Source organism: Mixophyes fleayi, chromosome 2 (genome assembly GCF_038048845.1).
Source record: "Mixophyes fleayi isolate aMixFle1 chromosome 2, aMixFle1.hap1, whole genome shotgun sequence".
NCBI lineage: Eukaryota > Metazoa > Chordata > Amphibia > Anura > Limnodynastidae > Mixophyes > Mixophyes fleayi.
The window spans coordinates 42,747,259-42,764,865 of record NC_134403.1 but is presented as its reverse complement, the minus strand read 5'-3'; the positions used below and the strand labels follow the sequence as shown (position 1 = coordinate 42,764,865).

Sequence of the window (17,607 nt, the reverse complement as noted above, 5' to 3'; positions counted from 1 at the left end):
TGCCAATATTGCAGTAATTCCCAAACCAGGGAAGGACCTTCTCCACTGTTCGGGCTATAGACCCATTTCCCTACTTAACGTAGACCTCAAGCTTTACGCTAAAATCTTGGCCACCAGGCTCAACCCCCTGCTCCCAAAACTGGTCCACCCGGACCAAACGGGCTTCATCCCAGGGAGACAGGCCCCCGACAACATTAGAAGGTCCATCAATTTGATCCATACTATTCATAGTGGAAAATTACCCTCCCTCATGATGGCCTTGGATGCAGAAAAGGCGTTTGACCGCATCTCTTGGACATTTATGCGGGGGGTCCTCGAATCGATGGGCTTTTCTGGTAGGTTTCTGACTGGTATTTTTGCTCTCTCCTTTCTGAATTAGATACTTATGGGCACTTCTCGGGCTATAAAATTAACCCGGCCAAAACTGAAACTTTAGATTTTTATATTTCTAAAACAGATAAGTTAACTCTAGATCAAACTTTCCCCTTTACTTGGCACCGCCATAAAATAAAATACTTGGACATCTTTCTGACCAAAAATCTTTCCCATTTATTCCAAGCTAACTTTCCTCATACCCTCTCCCAAATTAAGAAAGATGTTAACGCCTGGTCTCCCCAATTTATCTCCTGGATAGGCCGGATAAACTCAGTCAAAATGAATATCCTTCCCAGATTATTATATCTTTTTCAAACCTTACCTATCCGAATTCCCCCCTATGTATTTAAATTCCTTCAATTTGAGTCATCTAAATTCATTTGGGCAGGTAAGCGCCCACGAGTACGACTCAGGGTCCTGCAGAGGTCCTCGCGGGGTGGTGGTCTGGGTATACCTAACTTTAAAAAATATTACCTAACGGCCCAAATCGCTCAGTGTGTGTTATGGAACGGTCCCACTTCCTCTAGGGTTTGGGTGACATTAGAGGCTGAAAGTCTGGGAATGCTTACTCCTGCCTCCCTTCTGTGGATTCCGAAGGCACGTCACCCCAAAAAGGTTTCGTCTCATCCCATAATCTCCCACTCACTGGCTATATGGGACGCATCCATCCGGCTCTATGGCCTCTCTCCGCATCCATCACCAATAATCCCTCATTTTAATAACCCAGACTTCCCTCCAGGCCTACACCATTCCGCGTTCCTTCTGTGGCATTCCCGAGGGATACGTTTCCTAAATGACATAACTCGAGATATTTTATTTCCCCAATTCACGAACATTCAAGCCACAATTGGCCTCCCCACACGTATATTTTACCAATTCCTGCAGATTCGCAACTTTCATTCCTTCACCAAAGTAAGTCTTATTTCTCGTCCTCTGACAACAATGGAAACATTGTGTCTGCGCCAGGCATCGACGTCAGGTCATATATCTAATATCTATTCTGAATTAGTTGCTCCCTCTATTCCTCCTCGTGATCCTAATGAGTTGGCATGGGAACATGATCTGGGCTCTCCTCTTGATGAGGAGGAGTGGTTGGAAATCCGAGGCAATGCGGCCTCCAGCTCAATTTGTGTCCGAATAAAGGAAAATGTCTACAAACTCCTCTTCCGGTGCTACTATGTTCCCACTCGATTACAAAAAATACTGCCTGATTCCTCTGATAGATGTTGGCGTCTATGCTCTGGCGTGGGCTCTTTCCTACATATATGGTGGGACTGTCCGAAATTGACTCCCTTCTGGCGTGAAATTAAAGCTTTGATAGAAATGTTAATTCAAATTCCCTTACCCCTTGACCCTAAATTTTTTCTTCTTCCCCTCGGGTTTCCAATGGCCACTAGACACCAAAATAAACTTGCTCGTCACATTATTTCAGCGGCCACTTGTCAATTTGCCATAGATTGGAAACAGGTTGCCTCTCCTTCTTTTGCCGCTGTAACTAACAGGATTTGGCAAACATATAAGATGGAATACATGACCAGTATTATACGGAACACGGCCAAATCTTTTAATAAGGTTTGGGACCCCTGGATGTCTCACTTTCAATACTGCTCCCCTTTTTCCTAATTATACCCCCCTTATCATTTGAGCTCAGTGGGTTGGGGACATTCATTGCAGGGGCGTAACTAAAAATTACTGAGTCCCATGGAAACATTTTGAATGGTCTTCCAACCCTTCAAAACTCTTTCTTTAAAATCACACTCATTTATCTGCTCTATGCAAACACAATGATCAAAACTACCTTGAACTAATTACATCAAAATCTGAGCCAAGTACCTGAACTACATACATACTCCTTTTCTCTTCACTAGTTACCAAATGAATAAAACAATATGTAATTAGACCAGTGATAAGCAGTCTGATACACTTATGTTGTTAAATATCTGTGATTTATTTGCATTACTTTATTGCTATTTGATTACTGAGCACTGTAGGAAAGAAGATAATCTTTTATTGGTATTATAAATGTGACTTTCGTTTATATGAGTAACAATTTTGTAATGTACATGACATCGTTCGAGTATTATCTTGTGCACAATTTGAATACTTCGTACAAATATACAAAAATAATGTGTGCTAGTGACAAAAGTACAAAAATAATGGGCGCTAGTGACAAAAGTACAAAAATATTGGGCTTCGTACAAATATGCCAATATATTGATACTAACACTGGTCGGCCGTAAACCAAATGTATATGCTTTTGTCTACTCCAGGCGTAGACCAAGTGTATATACTAGTGATTCAAATCTGGATGTATCTTGAGATAGCATACTATGTAGAATGTGCCTTTTTTGGACATCAATTTATTCTCGTTTTAGACGGACTATAGTCCAAGTCTATGTAAAGCCATATGTGAGAAAGCTTATATGTACAAAAATACCAATGTAATTAAAACATTAAATTGTGCAAATGTGACACAGGAATTAAAGACATCCCCAATGTCACCTTATCCTGAGACTGCAATGAGCAATATTTTATCTATCTATTTATCTATCTATCTATCTATCTATCTAGCTATCTATCTTTCTGTGATATTATTATTATTATTATTATTATTATTATTATTATTAATAATAATAATAATAATAGGAAGAAGAACAAGAAATACCCTACCATGCCCAAATAGACTCTCCTTAAGTCTTCAAAACTTTAAACATTGTCTGAAAACCCACCTTTATATTAGAGCCTACCCCATTCCAACCTATACTATTATTATTATTATTATTATTATTATTATTATTGGGATGGTCCATGAGGATAAGCATGGAGAACTGGCCCTTGGATTTGACCGAGCAAAGAACATTGTTGACTTTGGTTAAGGTAGTTTCTGTGAAGTGGAGGTGGCAAAAGCCAGATTGGATGATCATGAGGAAGTTGTCAGAGAGGGACTAGGGGGCAGGTTGAATGTGGAGAGGATAATATAAAAGAATGGACTTTGTCACCCTTAGTGAGGCGGAAGGAGCACTAGAGGTGGTGGCTGGAGGGAGAGGAGGGTGGAGAGGTAGGGGTGTAGAAGAGTGGATTTTGTGAGATTTATTTGATAGCATCAATATTGGAAGTGAAAAACGGAGGCAAAGTCACTGACAATAAGGGAAGATGGGAGGGGAGGGGAGGAGAAGTATGTTGAAAGTGGCAAAAAGGCACATGGGATTGGAGGACTATGAAGAGATGAGAGGCTTGAAGAATGATTGTTTAGCAGGGGAGCAGGTGGAACTGTAAATGAAGGAAGTCTGCCAAGGAACAAGATTTTCTCCAGTGGTCTTCAGCAGTTTGAAGGAACCGAGTAAATTTGAAGATTCAATGTTGGGGTTTTTGGAGCATCGAAGGTGGACAGAAGAGGCTGGGGCAGCAGAGTCAAGAGTAGTGGTGAGGGTGTAGTTGTACAGGGAAGCCACCTGGCTTGGGCAGGCCATGGTGGATAGAGGGGAAATGATAGTTTAAAGCAAAGAGGCAAAAATATCAAAAGCTTAAAGATTGCATATAGAAAGAATAGATTTGTCAGTGGGGAGGGGTGCAGGAGATGAGGAAAGAGTGAAGGAGAGGAGATGGTGGTCAGAGGGTGGGAAGGGAGAGTTAAAGAAGTCAGAAAGAGCACATTGATGGGAGAGGACAAGGTCAAGAGATTGACTGAGATAGTGGATGGGGAAGAGGGCCATTGTGAGAGGCCAAGGGAGTAAGAAAGGGCACAAAGATTGATGGACACTGGTTCTGTGGAGTTGTCGATGGGGAAGTTAAAGTTACCTAGGATGTGGGAGGGGAGTTCTTAGGAGAGGTAATGGGGAAGCAAAATTATCAAGAAATTGGGAAGTAGGACCAGGGGGGCGGTATATGACTGAGACACTTTGATGGGTGGGGTAGAAGAGACCGATAGAGTGGACTTTAAAGGAAGAGAATGAAAGGGAGGGCTCAAGGGACATTACAAGAAAGGTACAATTGGGGGATAGGAGGATCCCCACCACCACTGTATGGGCGGTCATGAGGTCTGACGGAGTGGGTGAGAGGACCCCATAGGAGAGAGCAGCAGGGGGAGCAGTAATGCACCGTCACAATTATCCCAATCTCCACTATCACTCCTCTTGTTTTAGCTGTGCTTTGACTTACAATGTAAGCCTCCATACCCTTTGTTTTCATGTCTGCATTTATTTTGTCTACCTTACATGTCCCTGTTTTATGTATGCACTGTTTTCCCCACTGTCCACTGTGCAATAAAGCTGTGGCACCTTATAAATCAGCTGTTCTTATTTATTTGTGCTTATAATATATCTACATAAAGTTACATATTAGGTTCTATATAAATAAATAGTTAATTTTTACCATTCATTTTGCACTACATAAACATGAAATAACAAATCTGTATTGTTTAACAATTAACTTTATAATAACTTTATAATTTATATCACACCTATATATAATAAACCTGAAACATAGTATTAGTTAATTTGGGAATTTTTTCAGGATACACTTTTATTTATTGCAGGATACTGATCCTTTTGAATACAAGCATTTTAAATGGACATTATTTTATTTGTAGAAGAAGAGAACATCTATGGGTATTATCCATCATAATCCTGATGCAGCATCAGACTTATAGTAAGTGTAAATTCAGTGTACAGTAACATACACTGGAGTACTTTGTTCTTTTATAGCAACCAAAACTCTTACCAATTATAAAGAGTGTCTCTGGATCTGCATATAATAAGGGTCAATTAGAAATTGCAAAATGTGAAACTGCTCATTTGTGACATCAGGAAACCTATTTTATTGTACAAGTGTGGTCACATGGATTATTGGGTCAAGCTGGCAGTGCCTGGTGGAGTGCAGGAGCTTGGATGGAAGGTGGATCAAGGATGTTTCTGACCAAGGTGCCTATTTGTGAATGTGCGCATATCCCCCCCATTAATTATCATCCCTTATCGCATTGATAAGGGATGATATTATGCAGCCATTTATTAAAAAATGACATTGAGACAGCGCATCTGAAAGGAGGCTGTCCTGGCGATGACTTTAGTTTTACAATAACTCTGGAATCTGACCTGAAATCTTTAATGCGCATGCAGCAACCTTAGGTTGTGCATGTACTGAGCTGTTTTTTGTTAGTTAACAGAGGGGAGAGCACGAAGACTGCCGGAGAGGGATCCGAAGATCCTTCTTCTGAGATGCTCTCCCCATAGGGCAGAACAGCTAGCACCATCTTCAGATGGCGTTAGTCATCAGAATCAAGCTACAAAATGCTAGGCTCTTTGGAGCTTGTTCAATTGGCCCACTCCTTAGTCCCCATTGAAAATTATGGGGACAGCGGTATAATGTGATACTTAGCCTAATGCTTGGTTAGGCCTTTGTTACATAGATGTGTTACTTAGAAATGTCTAAACCATACAGAAAAAGCCATGATTTATGGCTTAATAAATAGGTTCGCAAGAGTGAAATAGGTTTACTTTTGTACTGAAGAGCAGAAACAACATTTAATTTTGCGAGAAAGGACTAATTTAATGACATAAATGGTTGGAGAGAGCACCCAGCCTTTAACTCCCAACAAAAGGACTTGAATTATCCACCAACCTTGAGGTGCCAGAAAGCAGATTTCATCCTATACTTTTAATGAGATGCAATTCATACCCTCAAATTGCACAAATTTATAGGCTTACTTCAGCCAATGTAATGAATACATTCAAACACAATCAAAAGTGACAGGTAATTACAGTCCCAATATCATCTCGCTCTCAGGAGTATCCACTAGCCAACAACTAGGTGCACATATATTTTATGAGGGTGTTTTCAAAGACAAGGAAGTGACCGTACACTTTGAAATACGCTTGGACAGCAAAAATGCAAAATAACATGAAAAGAAGCAACGTATATCTGCCTGTTTTGTAGTTTATAAACAAGCCTTATTGTGTGGAATATGAGGTATGTAGACTTTTATATAGAATGTGTAATCATTTACCTTGCATTAATGTATGTTTGCCCAGAATAGCTACACTTTTTTGCGGTAATCTTGCGGTAAGCTAGAACAGCTCATCATGATGAGAATATACATCTATATACAAATAAATAGTCAGGATTGTATGAGAAAAACACTTAAGTAGAAATTATATATACTCTAGTAACTATTTTTATAAACATTAGCTTATTTTGCCAATTATGAATATATAGAGGGTTTGATAACTACAAGTGCACTACATGGCCAAAAGTATGTGAACATCTGAATATCATATACATATGTGCTTGCTGAACGTCTCAATTAAAAAAAGTATTGGTTTTAATATGGAATTGCCCCCCCCCCCCCTCCCCTTTGCCAATATAAAAGCCTCCACTCTTCTTGGAAGGCTTTCAACTAGATTTTGGAACATGGCTGTGAGGATTCTGATCCATTCAGCCGCAAGAGCAGTTGTGAGGTCGGGAACTGATGTTAGGCGGTACGGTCTGCTTCGCAGTCGGCATTACAATTCATCCCAATGGTGTTTGATGGTGTTGATGTCAGGGCTTTGTGCAGGCCAGTCAAGATCTTTTACATCAAACCCAGCAAATCATTGTTCCATGGACATCGCTTTGTGCAAAAGGGGCATTGTCATGCTGAAACAGGAAAGGGCCTTCCCCAAACTGTTGCCATAAAGTTGGAATCACGCAATTCTCTGTCTGTAGCATTAAGATTTCCCTTCACTGGAACCAAGGGGCCAGAGCTAAACCATGGAAAATAATCCCAGACCATTATTCCTCCTCCCAAACTTTATATATGGCAGTTTTCATTTTGGTAGGAAGCATCCTCCTGGAACCCAGTACTCGGTGGCCCCATCCTGTGAGCTTGTGAAGCCTACTGCATCACAGCTGAGCTGTTGTTGCTCGAAAACATTTCCACTTCATAGTAACAGCTCTTATAGTTGACCAAGGCAGCTCTATTGGGACAGAAATTTGACACACTGAGTTGCTGAAAAGTTGCTATGACTGTGCCACGTTGAAAGTCACTGAGCTCTTCAATATGACCCATTCTACTGCTAATGTTTGACCATGGAGATTACATGGCTGTATTCTTGATTTTATGCACCTGTTAGCAGCAATGGGTGTGGCTGAAATGGATACACACTGATTAGAAGGAGTGTCCACATATTTTGGCCATGTAATGTAGATGATTAAAGAAGGATCCTAACTCTTGAAGTCAATACCTTCCCACACACCTAACATAGCGCTCCCATCTGTCCTGATTTTTCTAGGATAGTCCAGTGGGAAATCTTTAGATGCCAATTTTCTTGAAAACAGGCTCTTGATTGACCTGGAGTGACAAAATTAGTGGGAATTTATTTTACATCTGCTTTACTCTATTTGGCATCCAATAGGAAATATACATAACTAAACAATAGATCATGTCACCATTTTGAAGTACCGCCAACATGGTAAATGAAGATGTGTAATTTCCGTACATATATGTCAGTTGCTTTCACCAATCAGCAGAAGGAATTCAACTAACATAAAATATAAGAGTCATACATCTCAATTCCATTTACTAAAAGTACCAAATCAGTCTTCCAACACCAAAACATTTTGCAATCTCAATTCTCAACTATTTAAAACATGGCCAGGATCATTTGTATGGAAAAGTTATCTCCACAGTCTCAGCGTTAAAGAACTGCTAAATCTAAAATACTAGTTACCATATATAAAATAACTGCTAACTATGTCCTGAAATATTTTTATTAAGTGTCCCCATACTTAGACAGTACTTAAGATGTTTGACAGTGTATTTAAACTTGGCAAACAGTTGAGTACAAGTTATTATTCTCTCTTATCATTCATTTCATATTTGGAAGATTCAGATGTCACACAAGTGCCACACATGGCACTTGATCTGAACTTACAGATGCCATGGGGGATGGTGATGCACACATACTCGATTATTAGTCCCTATCAACACCTATCAGATTTGGATCACAATCAGCAGTCATGTGGGGCAAAATATGTAGCATATTGCACCAACTAAATCTAAAATATCCTGATATCCAGGGGTATAGGAACTAGAAGGGCACAGGGGACAGTTACCCCCCCCCCCCATGATTTTGGTTGGGTGGGCAAAGACTGTGTTTTGCCCCGTCCCCCCCCCGTCCCCCCCCCCATTGAACTTCTAAACAAAAGCCTTCATGCAACTTTCTGAAGTCATGGTATCTGTTCTAAACTTGTGAAACTTTTTTAGATGAAAGATTGTCTTAGTATAACTACCAAATGTTATTTAATATAGATTGCCCTAGTATAGATTTAATACAGATTGATTGATTTGCTTATTTAATCAACTCTAAGTGTTGTGTTCATAAACATTTAATAAATAACCTGTATTGATGATGAACAACTATTCACTTTACCTTTACCCTAAATTTCATGCGGTGCGTCCAGTAACAGACATGAGATATAGCAATTTAAATTTATAGCACATACCATAACCAGTGAGGCAGTGACTATAGATTTAAAAATACTCCAAATCAAATGAGATTAGGCTGTCAAAGAAAACTAGGTTAATGACCATGAAAAATGTACATTTTTAAGATGAACAAGTGAATTTACCTATCTTCCTAACAGCTATTGTACTAATTGGTAATTAATATTAAAAATATTACTTATTTAATGTATGAATACATTTTTGGCTAACCCCTGAAACACTGACAAAAATGAACATAGGATTGTGAGTTTTTGTGTATCTACAGTCACTGTTACAACTGTCGTAAAATGAGATACCAAACGCAAGAAAAAGGGGCTCCAAGCCCTATAGTAGTAGTCCTTGGCCTTTTGCACCCCCATGAAAATTTTAGTTTCTACACCCCTGCTGATACACTGTGGGAACTGCAGCGTGTATGAGTTTCTTTAGTGCCGCGTCCTTCAGTAGCCTTATACACATCAAGTCTTCTGTGTATAAGATGAGCACAGGCTTTATGAAATATCCTTAGTTAAGACCAAGTGCTGCTTTAATCTCAAACCCCACCCAATGGTGATATAAGTAGTCTCAAAATGGCCCGGGAACAAATTAGTGTTAGAGAATAAATGTACCTTGGACTATATGGGTATATGCATGCTGAAACAGAGGTTGTCTAAGTAGCAACTGCATGCTCAATAGTTCCAGAAAGGTAATGTAATGTAATGTCATGTAATGTAATGTAATGCTGACCAGCCTCTGCTCACAACTATCTCCATTATCCTTGGTAACTATGACCAATAAGACAGAGGTTAGCTGAGGACTGGGATGATGGAGTCTTTTGGATCAGAAACAACGGGTGCCAAGATATGATTCAAATGGGCATAAACTGAATGAATCATCATGAAATTATTATCATAAACACCTATTCGTCTGGTTCACGTAAATAGGTCTGCAAAGAGCATCTACTATGCATGTTAACTCACCTCAATAATGAGGGTTTTTAAAGGTTAATATTATATAAATGGAGAATTACAACTTATAGGTTAGATTCAGTTGGACTAATATTACCAGCAAGAAGCTTTTTAAACGGTAATCAACAAGTCCATTTAATTTTTTTTTGATCCATTACAATAACTATTATATAGGAATATGGAATATGTTGCTGCTGTGTGTTAATGATAACCATAAGGACTATGTCAAATGCAGAAGCTAGCTACCAAAATGTATAATCCATTTCTAAGCCATTGTAAAAAGTAGTTTATGCAATATATTGTGCGCATACCGTGAATACATGTTATTGGTTTGTATTATTTTTGTTACAAGGTATAGTATGGACAAAACTTGCTTACAGACAGGTTTAGTGGTCGCCCACTGCAGGTAATAAATTTAGACAGCTAGTTATATATTTACACTATGATAAACATCTGTGGTTCTATAATAAAATCAATAGACAATGACAGCTCTGTATAGACCTTTAGGGGCATATTCAATTGTTGAATATCCCTGCGATGTTATTACGGTAATAGTAAGCTGGATTTCAGCTTGCAGCTCCCTGAGCCGCGAGCTGAAATCCACCGAGAAAAGTACCGTAATAACTGTATTTACGCACACTATTACCGTAATAACAGTAATAGTGCATGCGCCGCAAGATTTTTGGCTATAACGCCAACAATTGAATATGGCCCTTAGAACAAGCCAAAGCCATCCTGTGGTTCTACAGCTGTTGTAAAAGCAGGTTCTACCAGTCCCTGTCTCGCAAGACATCCTAATAATTGTAGTTCTCCAACTGTTGTAGAGTCACTCGATACCCCACCATCCTGGATTATTCTTGTTTTGTAATACACCTGGATTTGTAATTTATTCCAATGATGAGCATTAGGAAAGATGTTAGCAAGAATTGTGCAGAAATTAAATACTGCTAACTAGCTGAGAAAACGAATATTTTCTTTATAAATGTTATCCCCAATGACGACACGACACAGTGCATATCTTGTCATCTAGACTATTTAATGTAGCTGTAGAATATAAACAATGCATAATAAATTAAGTATTCTTATAAATCAAAACTATTAGATCCTTGTAGTGTTAATATTTCGTGAAGTGTAAATTTAACAGATAATATGAATTTATGTTATTAATTAGTTCAATATACTGAGCACTGCAGTGTTCTCTCTCCATTTGTAGGAGAAAATGTCTTTATGTATATTATATCCAGTGCAACAATGTAAACTACATTCATACCCGTGTTTAACAAGTAATCTGTTCCATTCAGTGCTATCACTTAGTGAGAAATATAATTTATGGATGATTTTGCTCTTGCAAATATCTTCATACTAGTGTCCATGCGCTCTGGCTGTCCTCTTATTTGATCTATATCATTATTACTATTTCACCTACAGTAATCATTAGACTGTGAATAACAAGCATTGTTCATTGTGTCTCTTACGGTGTGGCTGTTTGTCATTAAAGATTATCTGAAGGAGTCCACACGGACTGTCTGTGTCATCACAATGTCTGTGTTTCATCCATCTGGGATTAATACAGGAATGAGCTAATTTCATAATAGAGCTCCAAGATTGTAATAAGAGATGTAATTTAACTATAGGACGCCTCAAAGACAATGGACAATGGTAACACCAGGTAAAGAGTCTATGACAAAGGTTTAGTTTGAGCCCACATTCCCTAGAGCTTAGTGAAGTAGATAAAGGCAGTGATCACATGCTACCAGTCCCTCCACAGCGGTACCATGCTAATATTTCAGAACCGGAGAGAAGGACAGAGCCAAACCACATGTTTACTAGGATTTTCCATTAGTTTTATAATAGCTCCACAGCTTGGGCTAAAAAACCAGGAATGCATTTCACGACCTGTTCTCCTAAATAGAGCCTTATTTGTCTCATTTTCACCTACTGATTATATGGTTTCATTTCATTTTTAGTGCAAATTCCTGATCAGAGTAAACTTACAGAGAAAGAGCCCTAATGTACAGTTGGATGCAATTTACGCTGAAATCGTAAGTGCAAATTACATCCCTTAAATTTCACAGGATTCTAAGTGATCATCATCATCATTTATTTATTTATTGATAAAGCGCCACTAATTCTGCAGCACAGTACAGAGAACTCACATCAGTCCCTGCCCCGATAGGTCTTACAGTCTTACAGTCTAAATTCCCTAACATACACACACAGAGACGCACGGATCTTTTGCTAGATTTGAAAGCACTCTTAAAAGATACATCTCCTAGAGACCTATTTGTGGCTGCTTTCAACTCAGCAGAGCATTTAATGAGTGTGAACCCGCCTTTACATTGCTAGGCTCGCCCATTACCTGTACTGTGTTAAAGCAATTGTATGGTTAGAAGATATTATCTATCTGAAGCTAATAACTAACAAAATAATATGTGTGTTATTGCATAGCTATTAAATTAGATACAATGTATTATAATGCATTTGTATTAGAAGTCAATATAAATGTATCAACATGTATTAGAATTGACAATACTGCATATCCTGTAAGCTGACAGCAACTTGTTATCAAGATTGTATACTCTAGCTATGGTGCTGAGTTGTAATCCTATAGCACCCAGAGAAACCGCCTTATGTATCTGATCTGTATGGACATTTCGATATGGATAAGTCTTGATCCGACTAGGGTAGTTTTTGCGGGTAGACGCCCATAGTATCTGAACTATTCACGGTCACGCCTATAAAACTCTGTGTCACCCTTTCCCTTGTACTGAGGCGCAAGCTGTTGCAGTGTACACTTGCATCTGAAAAGTAGACGGAACTGCAGGGAACTGTTGCTTACTGCGCATGTCCCATCAGTGGAAATGTGCAGGATGCGCCTAAAATGGACTTTGCGTCTGACTCTAAATGAGGCCCAAAGTGTGTAAACCTACAGGGGAAGTGTGTGAATCTAAATGGGAAGTGTGTAAATCTACAGGGGAAGTGGGTAAATAAATCTACAGGGGAAGTGGGTAAAAAAAATCTACAAGGGAAGTGGGTAAAACTACAGAGAAGATGCCTGATTCATTAAGTAACTTACGGCAAAAAAATTTGTACGTTTTCTCCTGGACAAACCATGTTATAATGCAAGGGGTGCAAATTAGTTTATTATTTTGCATATAAGGAAAATACTGGCTGTTTTTTTCATGTAGGACACAAATACTTGATAGCTTTATTTTTGCACTGCAATTTAAAGTTGATCTAGGACATGCCCTACCCCAACTATAAATTTGTCCCCACATTTTAAATTTACCTTCCCCTGCAATGGAACATGGTTTTGCCAAGGTGCAGAGTTACTCGTTTGTTTGTTTTTTGCTTAACTGTCCTTAATGAATCAGGCCCAAGGTGTGTAAAGCAATCAGAAAGTGTAAACCTACAGAGAGAAAGTATATAAACCTACAGAGAGAGTGTGTAAATATACTGAGAGAAAGTGTATAAATCTACAGAGAGAGAGAGGGCCTCATTTAGAGTCGGACACAATGTGCGTCTAAGACTTACATGAAAGAGTAGGAGTGGGAGTGTACCACAGCTTGGTAGGGTATTACGAGTGGAAAACAACCCCAGTTGCGTCCCACTCGTAATACCTTACCAGTTCCTGCAGCAAACCAACTACTTCCGCCACCTAATTCTTGCCGCACTTTTTCAGCCTTGTTTTGACATGTGTTCCACCCTTTCCCTCGTACTGAGACGCAAGCTGTCGCAGTGTACCCTGCAGGGAACTGTTGCTTACTGCGCATGCCCATCATTGGAAATGTGCAGGATGCGTCTGAAATGGACTTTGCGTCCGACTCTAAATGAGGCCCAGAGTGTGTAAATCCACAGAGAGAGAGAGTGTGTAAATATACAGTACCTCATTTAGAGTCGGACGCAATGTGCGTCTAAGACATGGAGGAGTGGGAGTGTGCCGCAGCTTGGTTGGGTATTACGAGTGGCAAGCAACCCAAGTTGTGTCCCACTCGTAATACCCTACCGAGCTGCGAACAGTTTGTGCAGCTAGCTAACTACTTGCGCCACCTAATTCCTGACGAACATTTTTGGCCCTTTTTTGACGTGTGTTGCATCTGCACCTTACTGCTTCTAGGATTTATTTATGGGGTCACACCATCACAATTCTGCGTTACACCCTTTCACTCATAGTAAGCCGCAAGCTGTCGCAAGTGTAAATTGCGTCCAAGATGCAGGCGGATATGGTGCTTGCTGCACATGCGTGATAGTGGTTTTTTGGTCAATGCGCCTAAAACTTACTTTGCATACGACTCTAAATGAGGCCCACAGAGAGAACTTGTGTAGACCTACAGAGAGAATGTGTGTAAGGCTAGGTACACACTGGAGGCTTTTAAGCTGATTATCGGGCCATTCACCCGATATACGACTGCTTGGCCACATATTGCGTTAGTATGTATAATCACATGATGAATAACAATTGTTCCTGTGCCTATTGTCATTTCATTTGGTTGGTCATATTGTTTAATAATCTCGTTCCAATCACCTTCCAATCATGTAGTGTGTATGCACTCACAATCACGATCTCTATAGAGTTTTCAGAGTCATGGTCTTTTTAGCTGATGCCGGTAATGAACATGTCCCGGTGACTAAATGTAGAGAGTGCTGTAGATGTAATATATTGTTCTTTCGTTCTGATACTGAATATTTTGTTTCAGAGTCACAGAAGCTAATGAAATTCGTAAGGACATGTGGTTAGCTATAATAAGGTGTTTTAATCAGTGTGACAGGAATGAATGAATGAGTGACCATTGTGCTCTGATTCTCTAGACGACTAGAGGACCAGATGAAGAGCACAGATGTGAAGGTAAATCGTGTGTAGTGTGTATGCATGAATCGGCCAACCAGTCTCCAGTGTGTATCTACCTTTAAAGAATGTGTGTAGACCTACAGAGAAAGTGTGTAAACCTGCAGAGAGAAACTGTGTAAATCGAGAGAGAGAAAGTGTTTAACCCTACAGAGATTAGAATAGTTTGCTATATTTTTAAAAACAATTTTCTGGTGGCAGTGTTTGGAAGGACAATGATAAGATTTAGAAATCAATTGGTGTTATCAAGGTGGTGGATTGCTGTAACATCTTGTATCATTGAAATTTCTAGATAAAGTGTCTGAGTGACTGTAGTAGGTAATTAGTATGTAAGTTCCTCTGCTCCAGGGACTGATGTGAATTAATAACTGTACTCTGATTGCAAAATGATGCTATGTTTACTAGGAAAATTGCATTAAACACAACTTGGTTCAATGCTTAATGTGTACAGTGCAGTCACTTTTGACAATGGCAGACAAAATAATTACATCTGGATCGTTACTTAAATCCGATTTAAATGTTGATAGTATTAAAATTAGCCAACTACAATTTCAGAATCGCCAATATGGCGCCTTTTCTATAATACACTTTTGCTGTATTTCAATCTTTTAAGAGACTTGTTTTTTCATTAGTTTTATGACGATTTAAAAAGTATAGGATACTTAAAATCTTAGTCCCGATTATGTAAAGAGTATGTAAATAAGTAGAAACGTATTTTTCTTAAATTAATGAATGTGTTCCGACTTCAGTTTCATCTCACATACTTATTATTCGTTCTATGATGATCAGATCATTAAAATATGGTATACTACAAAATGAATATAGTTTGCTATTATATGCTAGTAATATAGCAAGTGAGTGTTTGCCTGCAGCCCTTGCTTGAATGGATATATTAAAGTATAAATACTACAAAACATCTAGAAAATGTTTGAAACTGTAGTTTCTGTGTATATCAGTAATACAACTTATTAAATGATCATATAATGACATATGAAATGTTTGCGCTGCGCGTTCACAGCACTCAACAGCGAGTTTATGGTTAGCAAAGTTATAATAACATCTGTAATACATTAATAATCGGACGTGCTAAGTCTCCTTTTCAACACGAGCCCATGAAATATATGAATGCAGTTGCATCAACAACAAATGTACGTATTAAATCCCCCCTGCTTTACATGTCTGTGTGCCACCCCTGGGACATGCTTATCTCAGCAAGTCTAAAAGTGCTGAACCAGGAGAAATAGTGCCAGGTCAACGGATGCTTACAGTGAGCTGGGGCGAATCAGACATACTGCACAATAACTCATTTGTACTGTTAATTCTTGCTGGTTTTCAATCATCCATGCTGTATGAAATGACATATTTCTCACAGGTCTATAGGTAACTTCAGTCCGGTATCCCCAGGGCAAGAGGTTGTCAATGTGTAACAATAGCGACCTCATAATTCAAGGATTTGAAGGACAGTAATTGTGCAATTAATTAGATGCATTGTCCTCTTCATATGGTCCACTATATTATCTGCACTGCAATATGTTTGGTAAACAGCCATATATATCCAATACAATGTTATGCTAATTGCCGTTCAAGCGTGTGTAATAATAGTTCCACAACTATTAGTATACTCTATATTATTAGTACATATATATATATATATATATATATATATATATATATATATATATGTGTGTGTGTGTGTGTGTAAATATGTATATACACACACAACTATTACTGTACTAGTATTATATACAATATATTTGCATATGTTTGCCTCTATCTATCTATATCTATAGATATACAGATATATATATATATATATATATATATATATATATATATATATATATAGACACAACTATTAATATACAACATACAATTAGCACATATTGTATGTTTGTAAGTATGTCTATCTATCTCCTATCTATGTATCTGCTATTAATACATATTATAGTTTGTAAACGAATATATGAACATACAATTATTACTATACTACTGGCGCATATTGTATGTCTGTAAAGATGTTTGTGAATGAATATGTGAACATACAACTATTACTATATTTCTATATATATTATATATTTGGGAATTATATACGTGCCCATGTAGTTTACATTGCTTGTCCTATACAAATGACTGTTTAGGGCAGCGATCCCTGTTCCCCTGCTGTCCTTATTCAGTGGAATCAGAGACTCTCATGTGAGGGTGGAACTGGCTGGAAGTGTAGAATAAACATAATCTGTACACAATCATATCTCTACAGCCCATTACTCTTGAAGTTAAACACATTTTATACTATGCAGAAAAACGAATCATACTGTTGCTGCACATCACTGCAACCAAATCAATCGGGACCAGATAAAACGGATTACCACAAACTACCCTAGATATGGCCAGATTACACCATATAACTACTATCTCGTGCCACACAGCTGTAGAGTCAGAGGTATTTTGGATGGCCAGTGAACAGGTGTGAGTTGTACAGTGTGGCTAGTACGCCTAACCACACAACCCTCCCACTTGCCCAACACCCAGCACACAAGATCAGCTACCTTACCAAACAGTCCTGACCGCAGCCAGCCAACTCTACTCATAGATTTTCTCCTCTGGGCATTTGGTCACAACCAAGATGGGGGGAAAAAACGAATTCTAGAAAAGTAGTTGCAGGTGACAGAAGTGTCTTAATGTTCACGATTGGATTCCATAGAGTCCAGGGTCTCCTCTTCATCCATCTCTGCTGTCACATTCTGTGAGCATGCATGGCTGAACCCAACAAGTTAGCAGCAGGCTGGGCTGGGCCACGCCCCTCCATGCCACTTCTCTAAACCTCATCCCAGTCACTGGTGGGTACAGCTAATAGCTCAGAGCCCTGCATTACACCCTGTATGTTAGATATTGGGGAAGGGAGGAGACCCAGATTTATACTGAAAAGGTCAGGACGTTACTTAACTACTGACCTTGTACCTGTC

General features: G+C 38.9%; 1 protein-coding gene and 1 long non-coding RNA gene across 2 annotated transcripts in view; one reads left to right on the top strand and one right to left on the bottom strand.

The window, feature by feature from the left end:
• LOC142140894 (uncharacterized) overlaps positions 1-11,821 on the top strand; it is a 78,320-nt gene extending 66,499 nt beyond the window's left edge. The window contains exons 3-4 of the long non-coding RNA XR_012688581.1: positions 4,910-5,022; positions 11,766-11,821. This is a non-coding gene — a long non-coding RNA (uncharacterized LOC142140894). The remainder of the gene's footprint in view (positions 1-4,909; positions 5,023-11,765) is intronic.
• GJA3 (gap junction protein alpha 3) overlaps positions 1-17,500 on the bottom strand; it is a 36,327-nt gene extending 18,827 nt beyond the window's left edge. Inside the window, exon 1 of the mRNA XM_075198868.1 lies at positions 17,196-17,500. The gene's annotated coding sequence lies outside the window, so the exon portion shown is untranslated. The remainder of the gene's footprint in view (positions 1-17,195) is intronic.
• Between the last annotated feature and the right edge of the window lie 107 nt (positions 17,501-17,607).